This window comes from the organism of the source record quoted next, unplaced genomic scaffold, assembly GCF_019419815.1.
Source record: "Pyrus x bretschneideri cultivar Hongxiangsu unplaced genomic scaffold, Pyrus_bretschneideri_v1 Contig72, whole genome shotgun sequence".
In the NCBI taxonomy this organism is placed as follows: Eukaryota; Viridiplantae; Streptophyta; class Magnoliopsida; order Rosales; family Rosaceae; genus Pyrus; species Pyrus x bretschneideri.
The window spans coordinates 1,682,786-1,694,211 of NW_025999812.1; positions in this window are offsets into that span (position 1 = coordinate 1,682,786).

Here is an 11,426-nt window from a genome sequence, read left to right on the forward strand (position 1 = left end):
TGTCTGTGCGGAAGAAATGATAGCAGCTACTGCTGATGAAGTTGTTTGGCTGACACAATCACATGGGCAAATAAAGCAGTTCAAAATTCGAACGGATCTTGTGCGTCTTGAAGGTCCACCTGATCAACCCAATTGGCGGGAAGCTGAGACCCTGCATCAGAAGCGTCAGAATCCGAGTCGGAACCTTTCTTTTTCTGGAGCATTGCTGCTTCGGCCATGAGCTGTTAGGCCAAGTCCAGAAGCTAGGTAGTCTTTGAAGATTTTTCTTTCTTCGAGCTAGAGGATTTGGCTGACTTGGTCTTTCCTTTGAGGGAGGAGGATGGACTAATGTCTGATAGAGATTGAACTGGTTCTTGAGCTTTCGGGAGTTCAGGAAATTGCCACTTACTATGGGGTTTAAAAGATATATCGTTTTGAATTCTTTTTGCAAGAAACAAATTTGCACATGACAATGAATCTTTGACAATTTCTTTTCAAGTATATATATATATATATATATATTAGCATATTTTCGCAAAAACATAAGTGATATGGTGGTCAAGGTGTTGAAGGAGTAAAATGGGAGGGGTTCGAATCCCTCTATGCGCAAGATTGACACTTTTCAACATTTTTCAAGTATTTTTGGGTTTCATCTCGCGATATTATCGATAATATCACGATATATTGCCCAAATATATGCTTTAAAATGCTAAAAATATCGTCTCCGATATTATCGCGATAATATCAACAAAAATATTTAATATTGACGATAATTAAGTGGATAAGTGTGAAAATATCGCCCTCTCAAAAAAATGATATTATCGGTGAAATATCGCCGATAATATCAATATTTAAATCATTGGTCGCAGCCTTCTAAAGCCCTTATGCCACCTAAGTCAGGTAAGGTTGTTCCAAATTCAAGTCTTTCTAACCCCATTCCACTAAATGTATCTTTTCCTCGCAGGTTTTTGCAATCCAAGATAGAAAAAGGAAAGAAAAACATCTTCGAAACCTTTCCAAATGTGCAAATTAATATCCTGATTATGGTACAATAATGCAAGTTCCAGAATGTGCTGAATTTTTTAAAGAGATTTGTACAACAAGAAGACAAATTCAAGAGAAAGAAGTGGCTAGGGAATATCTAGAATTCATCTAAAAGGATGTACTTGAGACAACCATCCCCAAAGAAGTTGAATTTTATAACACAGGACAAGTCACTACCCTCAAACTAAATCTGGCCGAAAGCAACATTCCTAAAATTTTTGAAGTAGTGTTTGTCCTTGAGTTCTTGTCGCAGCACACAGGTAAGCCACCTCCTCAAATTTCAATTTTGTTTTCTACTAACATGTTGTTGATTTCAATGATTCAGGCACCCACTCTAGAATTTAAACCATTACCAGATCATTTCAAGTATCACTTTCCATTCAAAGATCAACTCCATGCTGCTGGTCCTAGTGAGGATTAAATGGAGGTGTTGTCCGGCTAGAAGATGTTAAAGCAAGCGCTTCTTGGGAGGCAACCCATGTGTTCAAATAAAGTGACAATGGAATTTCCAGTTCCTACAACCAGATTTGCTCTCTTTTACCCTTCTCTTTATTGTTTTTACTTAGTCATGATTGTCTTGTTTGCTAGTTATCTTTTATTGCTTTCTTGTTTAAGTTTATTTTTGAAACATTGAGGACAAAGTTTGGTTTAAGTGTAGGGGGGTTAAACAGATTGCTTTCCATGACTTATCTTTGAATTTCACCACCTATCACTACTAATATTGTTATTCACTGTTTTAAAATGTTTTATTGTGTGTCATATAACAAAATTTTGAAAAAACAAATTCGAAAAAGCTTGAGAAAATAACAAAAAGAGTCGTTTTTGTTGTTTGATTGTGTCGTAGGGTACCTTCCAACATAATGATGAGTATTTGATTTTTAATTGCATGACTGTTAAAGAAAGTTACAAACATAGGTGGAAGTTTGATATGCTCTTTGGTTAATACTTAGTTGTAGTTGTCATTTACGAATTCACATGTAATCACAACAACAAAAATCAGTTTTTGTAACATGCTTGAAGGAAGAAACTCAAATTAACGGTACAACCCTGTGAGACTTGAGCCTATTCATTGTTTGGAGAGTTAATAATATGTTGCATGATCTCATTATTTCTTTGCTTGGCTGCTACTTAGAATGTTTTTTCAACATTTTAGTTCCAAATACTAGAACTCACTCCCCTTTCATTCAAAGCATAAAATTGATTGCATAACAAATAACAAGATGAAGTTGTTTAGTTACCACCAGAGCCAAAAAGCCTTATCCCTTGCATATGTATTGTAGGTTTAACCCCTTTGAGCCTTATTTAGCCTATTTTCTTTGTTAGCTTGCATTATCCCTACCTAGCCTAGTATAAGAATATCCATACCCATGTTATTAAAGAATAGTGGAACATGACTTGTTGGGAATTCCTTTTAATCTACGATTTGTAGAAAAACAAGTGTGGGGGAAGAATTTGTTCTTTTGAATCTAGTGAAGTAGTGCTTATGTTTAAAGTTGGGAAAGTAGAAAAACGTTGAAAAAAAAAAGTTGAAAAGAAGTGAGAATGAGTTCATAAGTATTGGTTGTTGAAGATGGGTCAAAAATGTAAATTTGACCCTATAGTTGTACAAATCTCCCCTTTGTGTTTAAAGTTGGGTGCTGTAATCAAAAGTTGAATTCTAATTGTTGATTTCATTACTTTGGTTACGATTACTGTAAGAACCTTTGTTTATCCTTAACCTTTCTTTGTTAGCCAATACCTTAGCCCCATTACAACCCTTAGACTTTTATCTTGATTGTTATGTGATTCAATATGTGGAGTTTGAAATTGGTACGAGCATATGGAATCCATGGTTCTCACTTCTAAGTAGTGGCATTTCGTTCACGAGATCATATACATGTTTGTATTAATAATTCCAGAAAGTACCTTCTTTGTTGTAACATATGTGAGTGCTAGTCTGCATGTTTACATCAATCTTCTCACATATACTTAGTTTAGGGAATGTAGTCAGAAAATCTGTGTGAACATAGAGAGTATATCCGGTGAGGAATTGAGTGAATTCCCTAGGCATGTTACTACTTTCAAATGTTGTTTTAATTGATTAAATGAAAGCTAGTGAGTGGTTACTGCGGTTAAGTATAATCTCAAGAGTAAGGATGGCTAAAATCTATGTGAGTAGTGATTTTTAACATGTCATGTTTCATTGGAAACCCCTGAGGCAATTGTTGGAAGGTTTATGTTTTGTTTTGTTTTCTTTGTTTTCCTCGGGGACTAGCAAAAGTTAAATGTGGAGGAATTTGATAAGAGCATATTTATGCGACTTTGTTATTTTATTTCTTTACATTTACTTAATTAATTTCCATTTATTTGGGTAATTTAAGTTATTTTCGTATTATTGTAGGACCAATTGGTAAAGATGACAATAAATAGCTAAATGGAGCAATTTGGAGCAGTTTTGGACTAGGATTGAATAACATGCGTGGATAGCATATGGGCTGGACATTTTTGGTGTTTAAATGGTGTTAGACATGTGCTAAACTCTGGATAAATTAAAGTTGAGGCTTGGAAGACAAGGAATTACTCAAGAAAGAGGAATCTTAGTTGGAGAGGAACATTATCCTATCTTATCCAACATTATCTTATCTTATCTCCAGCTGTAAGGAGGAATCCTAATCACATTCCAACACTTTCTACCTGATTCTTAGAGTTCTAAAATAATTTAAAACATCAAAACCCTTTCCTCCTTGGATTCAGTCGTTTCCTCTATATATATGAAATTCCTGCAACGATTTACGATGTGCCATGCCTACCATTCATCTATTGAAGTTGTTGGAATTTTCAGAGTTCTTTCTCTCTTTGTTTTAAGTTTCAATGTTTATTTTCGATTGCTTTTCAGTTATGATGAACACGTGTAACTAAGTTTATTTTTAGTTAGAGGTAAATTCGAAGCCATGATCATATGTTTTATATAAATTGATTACATCCAGTTATTGTTTCATAAAACATGAATGCAATTTACTTATCTGCCTTATAGAGAACTTATTCTTGTATGTTCATTAAGGACGCATACTTAGTTTGCATGCAGGGATTTGATACCAGAATATAAGGGAATTCCACCTAATTGTTATGAACTTATATGTGTAAGTAGTAGAAGTCACTAGTCATGATTGAGTTAAGTAAATTCTTGGCAGGAGTATCATGCTTGTCATAGTTACGAATTCTTTGTCAATGCTTATGATTTTCACATAACTTAATAATCTTTGAGATGTATCTCTATCATGCTTTTCCTAATTAGGGAACTTGAGAAGAATAATTTAGTTGCGTCACTAAGTCCAATTCAATGAACTTAGGAAAATATGAGAGTTAATTAGTGTTGTTCACAATTAATTTTGGGCATTGTCATTTATGGTTTATAGGAAGAATAACTAGAAATCGATTTGTATGTATATATTTCATGTGTGGAGAAGAATCCTTTAGCTATCCTTTCATCCATATTTCATTCACAACTTAATATACTTGCTGCCATTTACTTTTGTTTTAATTAAATTCGTCCAAAATCCTCTCAGTCATTGTTTTGATGTTAGTTTAACTTAGTTTTCAGTTTTATAAGTTTAATTTGTGTTGATTAACATCCCTTCTAATCCCTAGAATAGAAGGATCCCTACTTACTCATATTACAATTGCATAATTTACAGGGTTTAATTTGTGTGTTAGTTTCTACCGCATTATGGTGCAACATTAGTACAAGGCCTAGAAGAATAAGGAACAGTGAACTATAATTCAACTGGAGAAGCAGCTGAGATCGAGGCATTAGACATAGAAGTTGCACTTGTGGGAGATGCTGGAGAGTGATGAAATGGAAATTTAGATTCATCAAAAACCACATGGCGAGATATATATACCCTTTGAGTCAATGGATCCAAGCACCTATATCCTTTATGTTGAAGACTGTACCCCAAGAACACACAAAGCTTACTTTTACTATCCAGTTTTGAAGTTGTATAAGGCTTAAGCCAAGGGAAACAATTGCAACCAAACACCTTTAGTCTACTGTAACCAGGTGGAGTATGAAATAATAACTCCCATAGAGACTGCAATATTCCAAAGATAGGAAGTTTATTTATCAAGTATACAACAATAGAGAATGCCTCCACCCAAAAAACATGATGGACATTAGAAGCAACTAAGAGATTTCTAGCAGTTTCCACAAGATGGCGATGTTTCCTTTCTGCACAACCATTATGTTCAGGTGTGTGTGGACAACTAAATTGATGACTAATGCCATGTATTTTGAGAAAGGACTGGAAAGCATTGCTAGTAAACTTACCCCCGGAATCTAAACAAAGAACTTTGATTTTATTTCCAAGAGGACTTTCTACATAATTCTTCAACTCAACAAATACAAAATACACTTCAGATTTGGACTTTAACGGAAAGAACCAACCGTATTTACTCTGATCATCAACAAGCAACAAATAGTACCTATAACCACTCATTGACATAACAGAAGCTGGTCCCCAGAGATCACAATGCAAAAGTTCTAAACAAGAAGAGGAATTAGAACTAACGGTACTAAATGATTGCTTGTGACTCTTTGCAAGCACATAGTTGGAACAAAAGAAAACCATTGGATTTCTTCCATGGAGAGTAAGCTTATTCGTTGAAAGAACACGTTCAAAGATTGATGAAGATGGATGACCGAGTATCCTGTGCCATACTTAAACTGGTACTTTGACACTTATTAAGGCAATAGGTGGAGTAGCATAACATGAAGATGACTGAGATGAACACTGCAAGGGATAAAAACCACCCTTAACTAGTCCCCACAAAAGCGTCATCCCCATAGAACGATCCTTTACAAAGGATCCATCAAAATTAAGTGTCAAAGAACATTAATTATCCTTGAGAAATTGATATGCAGAAAGTAAATTATGCTGCATTTATGGTACATGAAGAACATTGCGTAGTTTAAATGTGGCAAATGGAGTATGTTAAACAGAAGAACCAATGTTGTTAATTTTCAAACCTTTACCATCACCAACGTAGACTTGTCTTCACCACGATAAGGAGTAGAAGATGAAATATTAGAAATATCATTTGTAATGTGTGAAGTTTCACCCGAATCAATAAGCCAAGAAAGAGAGGACTTCGATGAAAAATGTGCACACATAGCAACTAATTTGGCAGGATGAACTTTGCCAAAAATGTTCGAATTCATTCCATCAAAACAGTCAATAGCCTCATGAATGGTTGATCCACATATTTGACAATTAATACCATGAGAGCCTTGATAATTGCCATGAGAGCCTTGATAATTACCACAAGAACCATGATAGTTACCACGAAAGTTGTTACCTTTGTAGTTGCCATGATGACCTCAAGCATTACCTCTGTAATTTCCATGATTATTGCCTCTGTAATTTCCACGAAGAGGTTGTGATTGGATAGCAAAAGCTTGGTGCTGGGGGTGGTGTAGGCAACAGAGGAGCCTATGATTAAGCTGAAAAGGCATGAAAAGGCTCTGTGGTGCTGGAGCGGCAATTTTCTTCCTCCGAGACATGGACAATTATTTGGTGAGCAGAAAGCCATGTAATTCAACCAAAGTTGTGGTGGAGATGCGAAGGAGAATGGAATCAGTCAAGGATTCAAACTCATTAGGTAAACCAATAAGTGTAACAGTAATTAGGTCACGATTGGTTATATGAGCACTGGCTACCATCAAGGCATCAAAAATCTCTTTAATTTGTTAAAGATAATCAGAAATTGACTGTGAACCTTTCTAAATTGACTGGAGATGAGATTGTAACTAATGAATGTGAGCATCGAAGACTCCTCCAAAGCGCTGCTCAAGCTTGAGCCAGAGATCGCGAGATGATGATACACTAACAATGAAGGGAATTACTTCTTCAGAGAGAGTAGAATTCAACTAGATAAGAAGGTTCTAATCTTTCGCATACTAGATCTCAAAAGTTGGATTGAGAGATTGATTGAGAAGAAAAGGCAATGGATAAACTTCAATACCATTAATGATGCCAAGTAGCTTGTATCAGCGCAAAATTGGGGCAAACAAAGCACACCATGGGATATAATTGGAGCATTTGAGTTTGATGGGCACTATGCTTCCAATGTTTTGGATCGTAAGAGAAGTATACGAATTCAAAGAACTCGAAGAATTAGAAAAATTAGGGTTTTGAGCATGCAGACTCACAGGGAGAAGACGAATTAGACGGTGACGTTATGGCGAGTTGTAGAGAGAAATGCACTGATCAACTACACAGAAGTTGCGATTGAAGAAGAACAATGAAGAATCATAGCATAATTGGTGAAGAAAAATCAGAGATTGTGAGCGAAAGCGAAGAGGATCGAGAGAGAGAAAGTCTTGAGGCAAGACGGACGTGATACCATATAGAAACTAAATGTTCCTCTTTCATTCAATACAATTAATAATTACAACTGTATTTGGTATATATAGTTTTTGGGCTTTCTAACAGATTACATTAATGGCCTTAACCAAACTAACAATTTACAAAAGAACTCTAACATACTATAACCAACTTTTATCAACACTTTGATGACTAAACTTTAGCTTCTTTATTTCTATCTAAGCCAATTCAATCCAACGAAACTTAATAAGGGAAAACAAACACGACCTTAGGGTACTAAGAGATTCTACAAGCTCAACTTTATGTTTGAACTTTCAAGGTGTTACATGATTGAAATCTAAAACCTAAGTGAGAAATTCGTGTAGGTCAACGGGAAAGATAGACCATGTCACAATGTTGATACCAACACAAAAAATCAGAAATTTAACACCTAGACAAGAGATGAACTGCCTCATTGTATTGTTAAATTAGAATTAACCATTCTAGAATTATTTCGTGATTAGTGCATGTATTATAAGAATGTAGTAGAGATTAATATAATCTTATACCTATTATAGTTTTTTACACAAATTAATACAAAGAGTCATATTTCTACCAGTTAAATATTTGCTCATATTTGTTTTGTCATCTCCTCTCCTCTTTTTGAAATTTTGACAAGTTTTTAAATCCTTTATATAGTAGGAAATATGAGAAATTCATAACATATGATATGCCCATACTTCAATTGAGTTAATTGACAGAAACTAGCATTTGGCAAGACATAAGAAGGTTGCTTTTTTGCTTGGATTGAATAATAATAATAATTCAACCATGTGGGCTGCCTATACTCAAACAAAATTATTATCACATTATCACTAATATTTTATTTCTGGGTTTTCCACGGGGCAACGTTTGGAGGCTACTATTGTAGTAGAGATTTTTCAGTGTGTCGGGCACCGGTACACTAAGTGTAATAATAATATAATTAGTTGAAAACTTGAAGGAAAAAAAAATTCAACTAATAATATTCTTACACCTAGTATACCGGGTCGTGTTCATGGCACATTGAAAAATTTCTTCTATTGCGAAACAAGCAATTTTTTATGTAGCTTGAATGCGGTCATGTAATTTTACTATTTCACTTAAATTATAACATTTAAATTTGTTTTTTCTATTAATATACTCCAGAAGTAGGACATATCACTAATGTCATCTATTCTTCTTATAATACATGTACTAATATACTATATGACTTATGTTCTTAATACCCATAAAATGTTTATCTCTAAAAAACTTAATACGAATTCCTCACGAAGATTTGAGCTTGTTTGGAGCTCGTTCGGTCTATCTTCCCTTGGAGTGCATGAAACTTTCTCTGCGGAAAACCTTCTTCTCATTATGCGATTTTTTTTTCACTTCTCCAAAAATGTTTTGAATTAGAAGGCTGATCATTGAGGCGTCGCTACATGATCTCCTTATCCTTCTCCTCTTGCCTTTATTGCTTCCTTTCTATTGCCTTTACTTCATCCTTACCCTTGTCTTACTCATCTGTTTATTTGTCTCGTTCCATATCCTGTGCATGTTGGCGAACTAATTCATCAACCATTTTTAAATAATCATTATTGGAAGAACTCCCTCTTCCAGCTCTTTTCTTAGCAGTCTTCTTACCAATAGGCCTTGGGGTTACGGGTTTCTTGGGTTTCCAATGTTGCCTCCAATGGCGACTCTTTAGTAGTTGACTTGTGTTATGGAGTCTCATTCAACTCAACTTGTGGACCAATAGGCAGCATTTTGTACTTTAGTGTATGCTTCACAACGTTTCGACATTCGTGCCTTGTGAATGATTCTTGTTATCAAGATTGAACCACATTTGTGTAACAAAAGTATAAAAAAAAAAAATTAATAACATTTTTAATTTATTAAAAATAATATAATATTACCACATCGGCTAGATGAGTGCCACTAGCATAAATTTCCTCCGCTTTTGCAATGGCTTCTTGCCAAACTTTCAAATCTTTATGTAGACGTTTGTACCTACTCAACAGAGATTGCTCGGTTTGGGATGTGCCTTGAATTACCTCGACAAATTGTGCATGAATGTTCTTCCACAAATTGTGCCAGTGATCGGATCATGAGTACCACACACCCAACCCTTAAGCAAAGCAAGGTCTTCTGTGATAGACCACATTGCCTTCTTACCCATTTTTTGGGGAAAAAAAAAAACAACAACAAAAAGAGAATTTGGGCAGTGGAAAACAAATATAGTAGATTGTAGTAAGAATGAATGTTAAGTTGTGACAGTGCCACTGTGCAAAGGAAGGGATCCAGAGGAAAGAGGGACCTCTACCTGTCTAAGATCGTGACTGGGAAGGTCTAAGGTGGTGGTGCTCGTCGTAGATGCTAAGGTATGGTGGCGATGGTTTGTTTTCCACATAGAGGAAGGGAGAGTTCTAAAGTGAGAGACGGAGAGAGTCACGAGAGAGCTGTGAGCTAAGAGATGAAAGATGAGAGATGAGAGATGAGAGAGAGAGAGTATGGGAGATGAGAGGTTAAGAGAGTCTAATGAGAGACTAAAAGAAGGAGAAGAATAATCGGGAAAAAAACGGAACATTTGAGAAAGTGGGGAATAAGGGAACACGGGCCAAACAGTGTGGGCCCCAGTTGCTCACAAAACTAAACTATAACAAACGAAATGGGAAAATTCTTCAAACTGTAAAATTATCGAAATACCCTCGACATTTTGAAATTCGTAAAAATTTCGTTTTAGGTCCGAATTCAATTCCGCTCATAGCCACGCATTTGTAACAACGAGTATTGTGTGAATATGCTAAAAGAATAATTCATACATGTCCTTATGCGATAGTCAACGAAAGTCAACCGTTTTAAGGGCATTTTCGTAAATTTCCAGCTATAACGGAGGGTCAGGAGCTTAGGGAGTGTAGCTTCGCACGGGCTGTTTGGCTTACATCCTCTCTAGGCTTACGTTTGTTGACCATTCGCAACAATTTGATGAGGGAGCGGCAGTTTTTGTTAGTGGACCAAAAAAATTTGACATTTTTTGTATGCTTCTTTGGACGTTGTGGCAAGAGAGAAATGCTATGGTTTGGGAGGGTAAGCACGGGCAGCAAATGGAGGTAATCTAAGGCCATTTCTAACCAAAATGGTTAATCATAGTCCCATCTAGAACTATAGCCCTGCAAGAAAATATTTTTAAATAAATAATGTCAGACCATATTCATATATCATCTTTAACTGATGGGGCTTAGCCCCTTTCCTAATTTATTAGTTTTAAGTTTATAATTCAAATTTATTGGTTATTTTAATTAGGCTAGCGTTGAACGTTCTCAAATCTAGTTGTTGAGTTTGAATCAATTATTATTGCAGCTAATGTCCCTTTGGCCAAATAATGGCTTGGTGGGCTCCCTAGAATTATAGTCCAGCCATCAATTGGAGATGGATTTTTGGACAAATGAGGCTATTATTTGGCTTTTAGACCTTTAGCCCTCTCCATTGGAGATGGTCTAACGTGTTCTCAGTTGGCATCAGGCCTTCTAACTGGCCAATCCTAAAGCCAAGGCTCCCTAAAAAGCGGATGCAAGCTAAGTGGATGGTGCCTAGGGAGGAATGGGTAAAGATTAATGTGGATGAAGCTACACGGTTTGCAATTAGTTTGGGTGGTGTGGGAGTGCTAATTCGGGATTGAAATGGGCACTTTGTTGCTACAAGGGCTTGGAGGAGGGAGGGGATTGGGTCGGTGCTACATATAGAATTACTAGCAGTGATGGAAGGTCTTTGTCTTGCACAACGCTTGGGTGTACATTAGGTTGTGGTGCAGAGCGACTCCACTCAGGCTCTGGCTACGATCAATGCTTACTCTAGTAATGTTTCTGCATTGGGTCTGCTTGCAGAGGACGTATGGCAGGTTGTGACTGCACTCCATCCCACATAATTTGTGCATGTCCCTAGAACCTGTAGGTATAGCCATGAAATAGCTCATGTCCTTATCCAAGATTTGATGTAATCTCCATTTGAGTTTAATATATCGTCGGTTCTTAAAGCAAA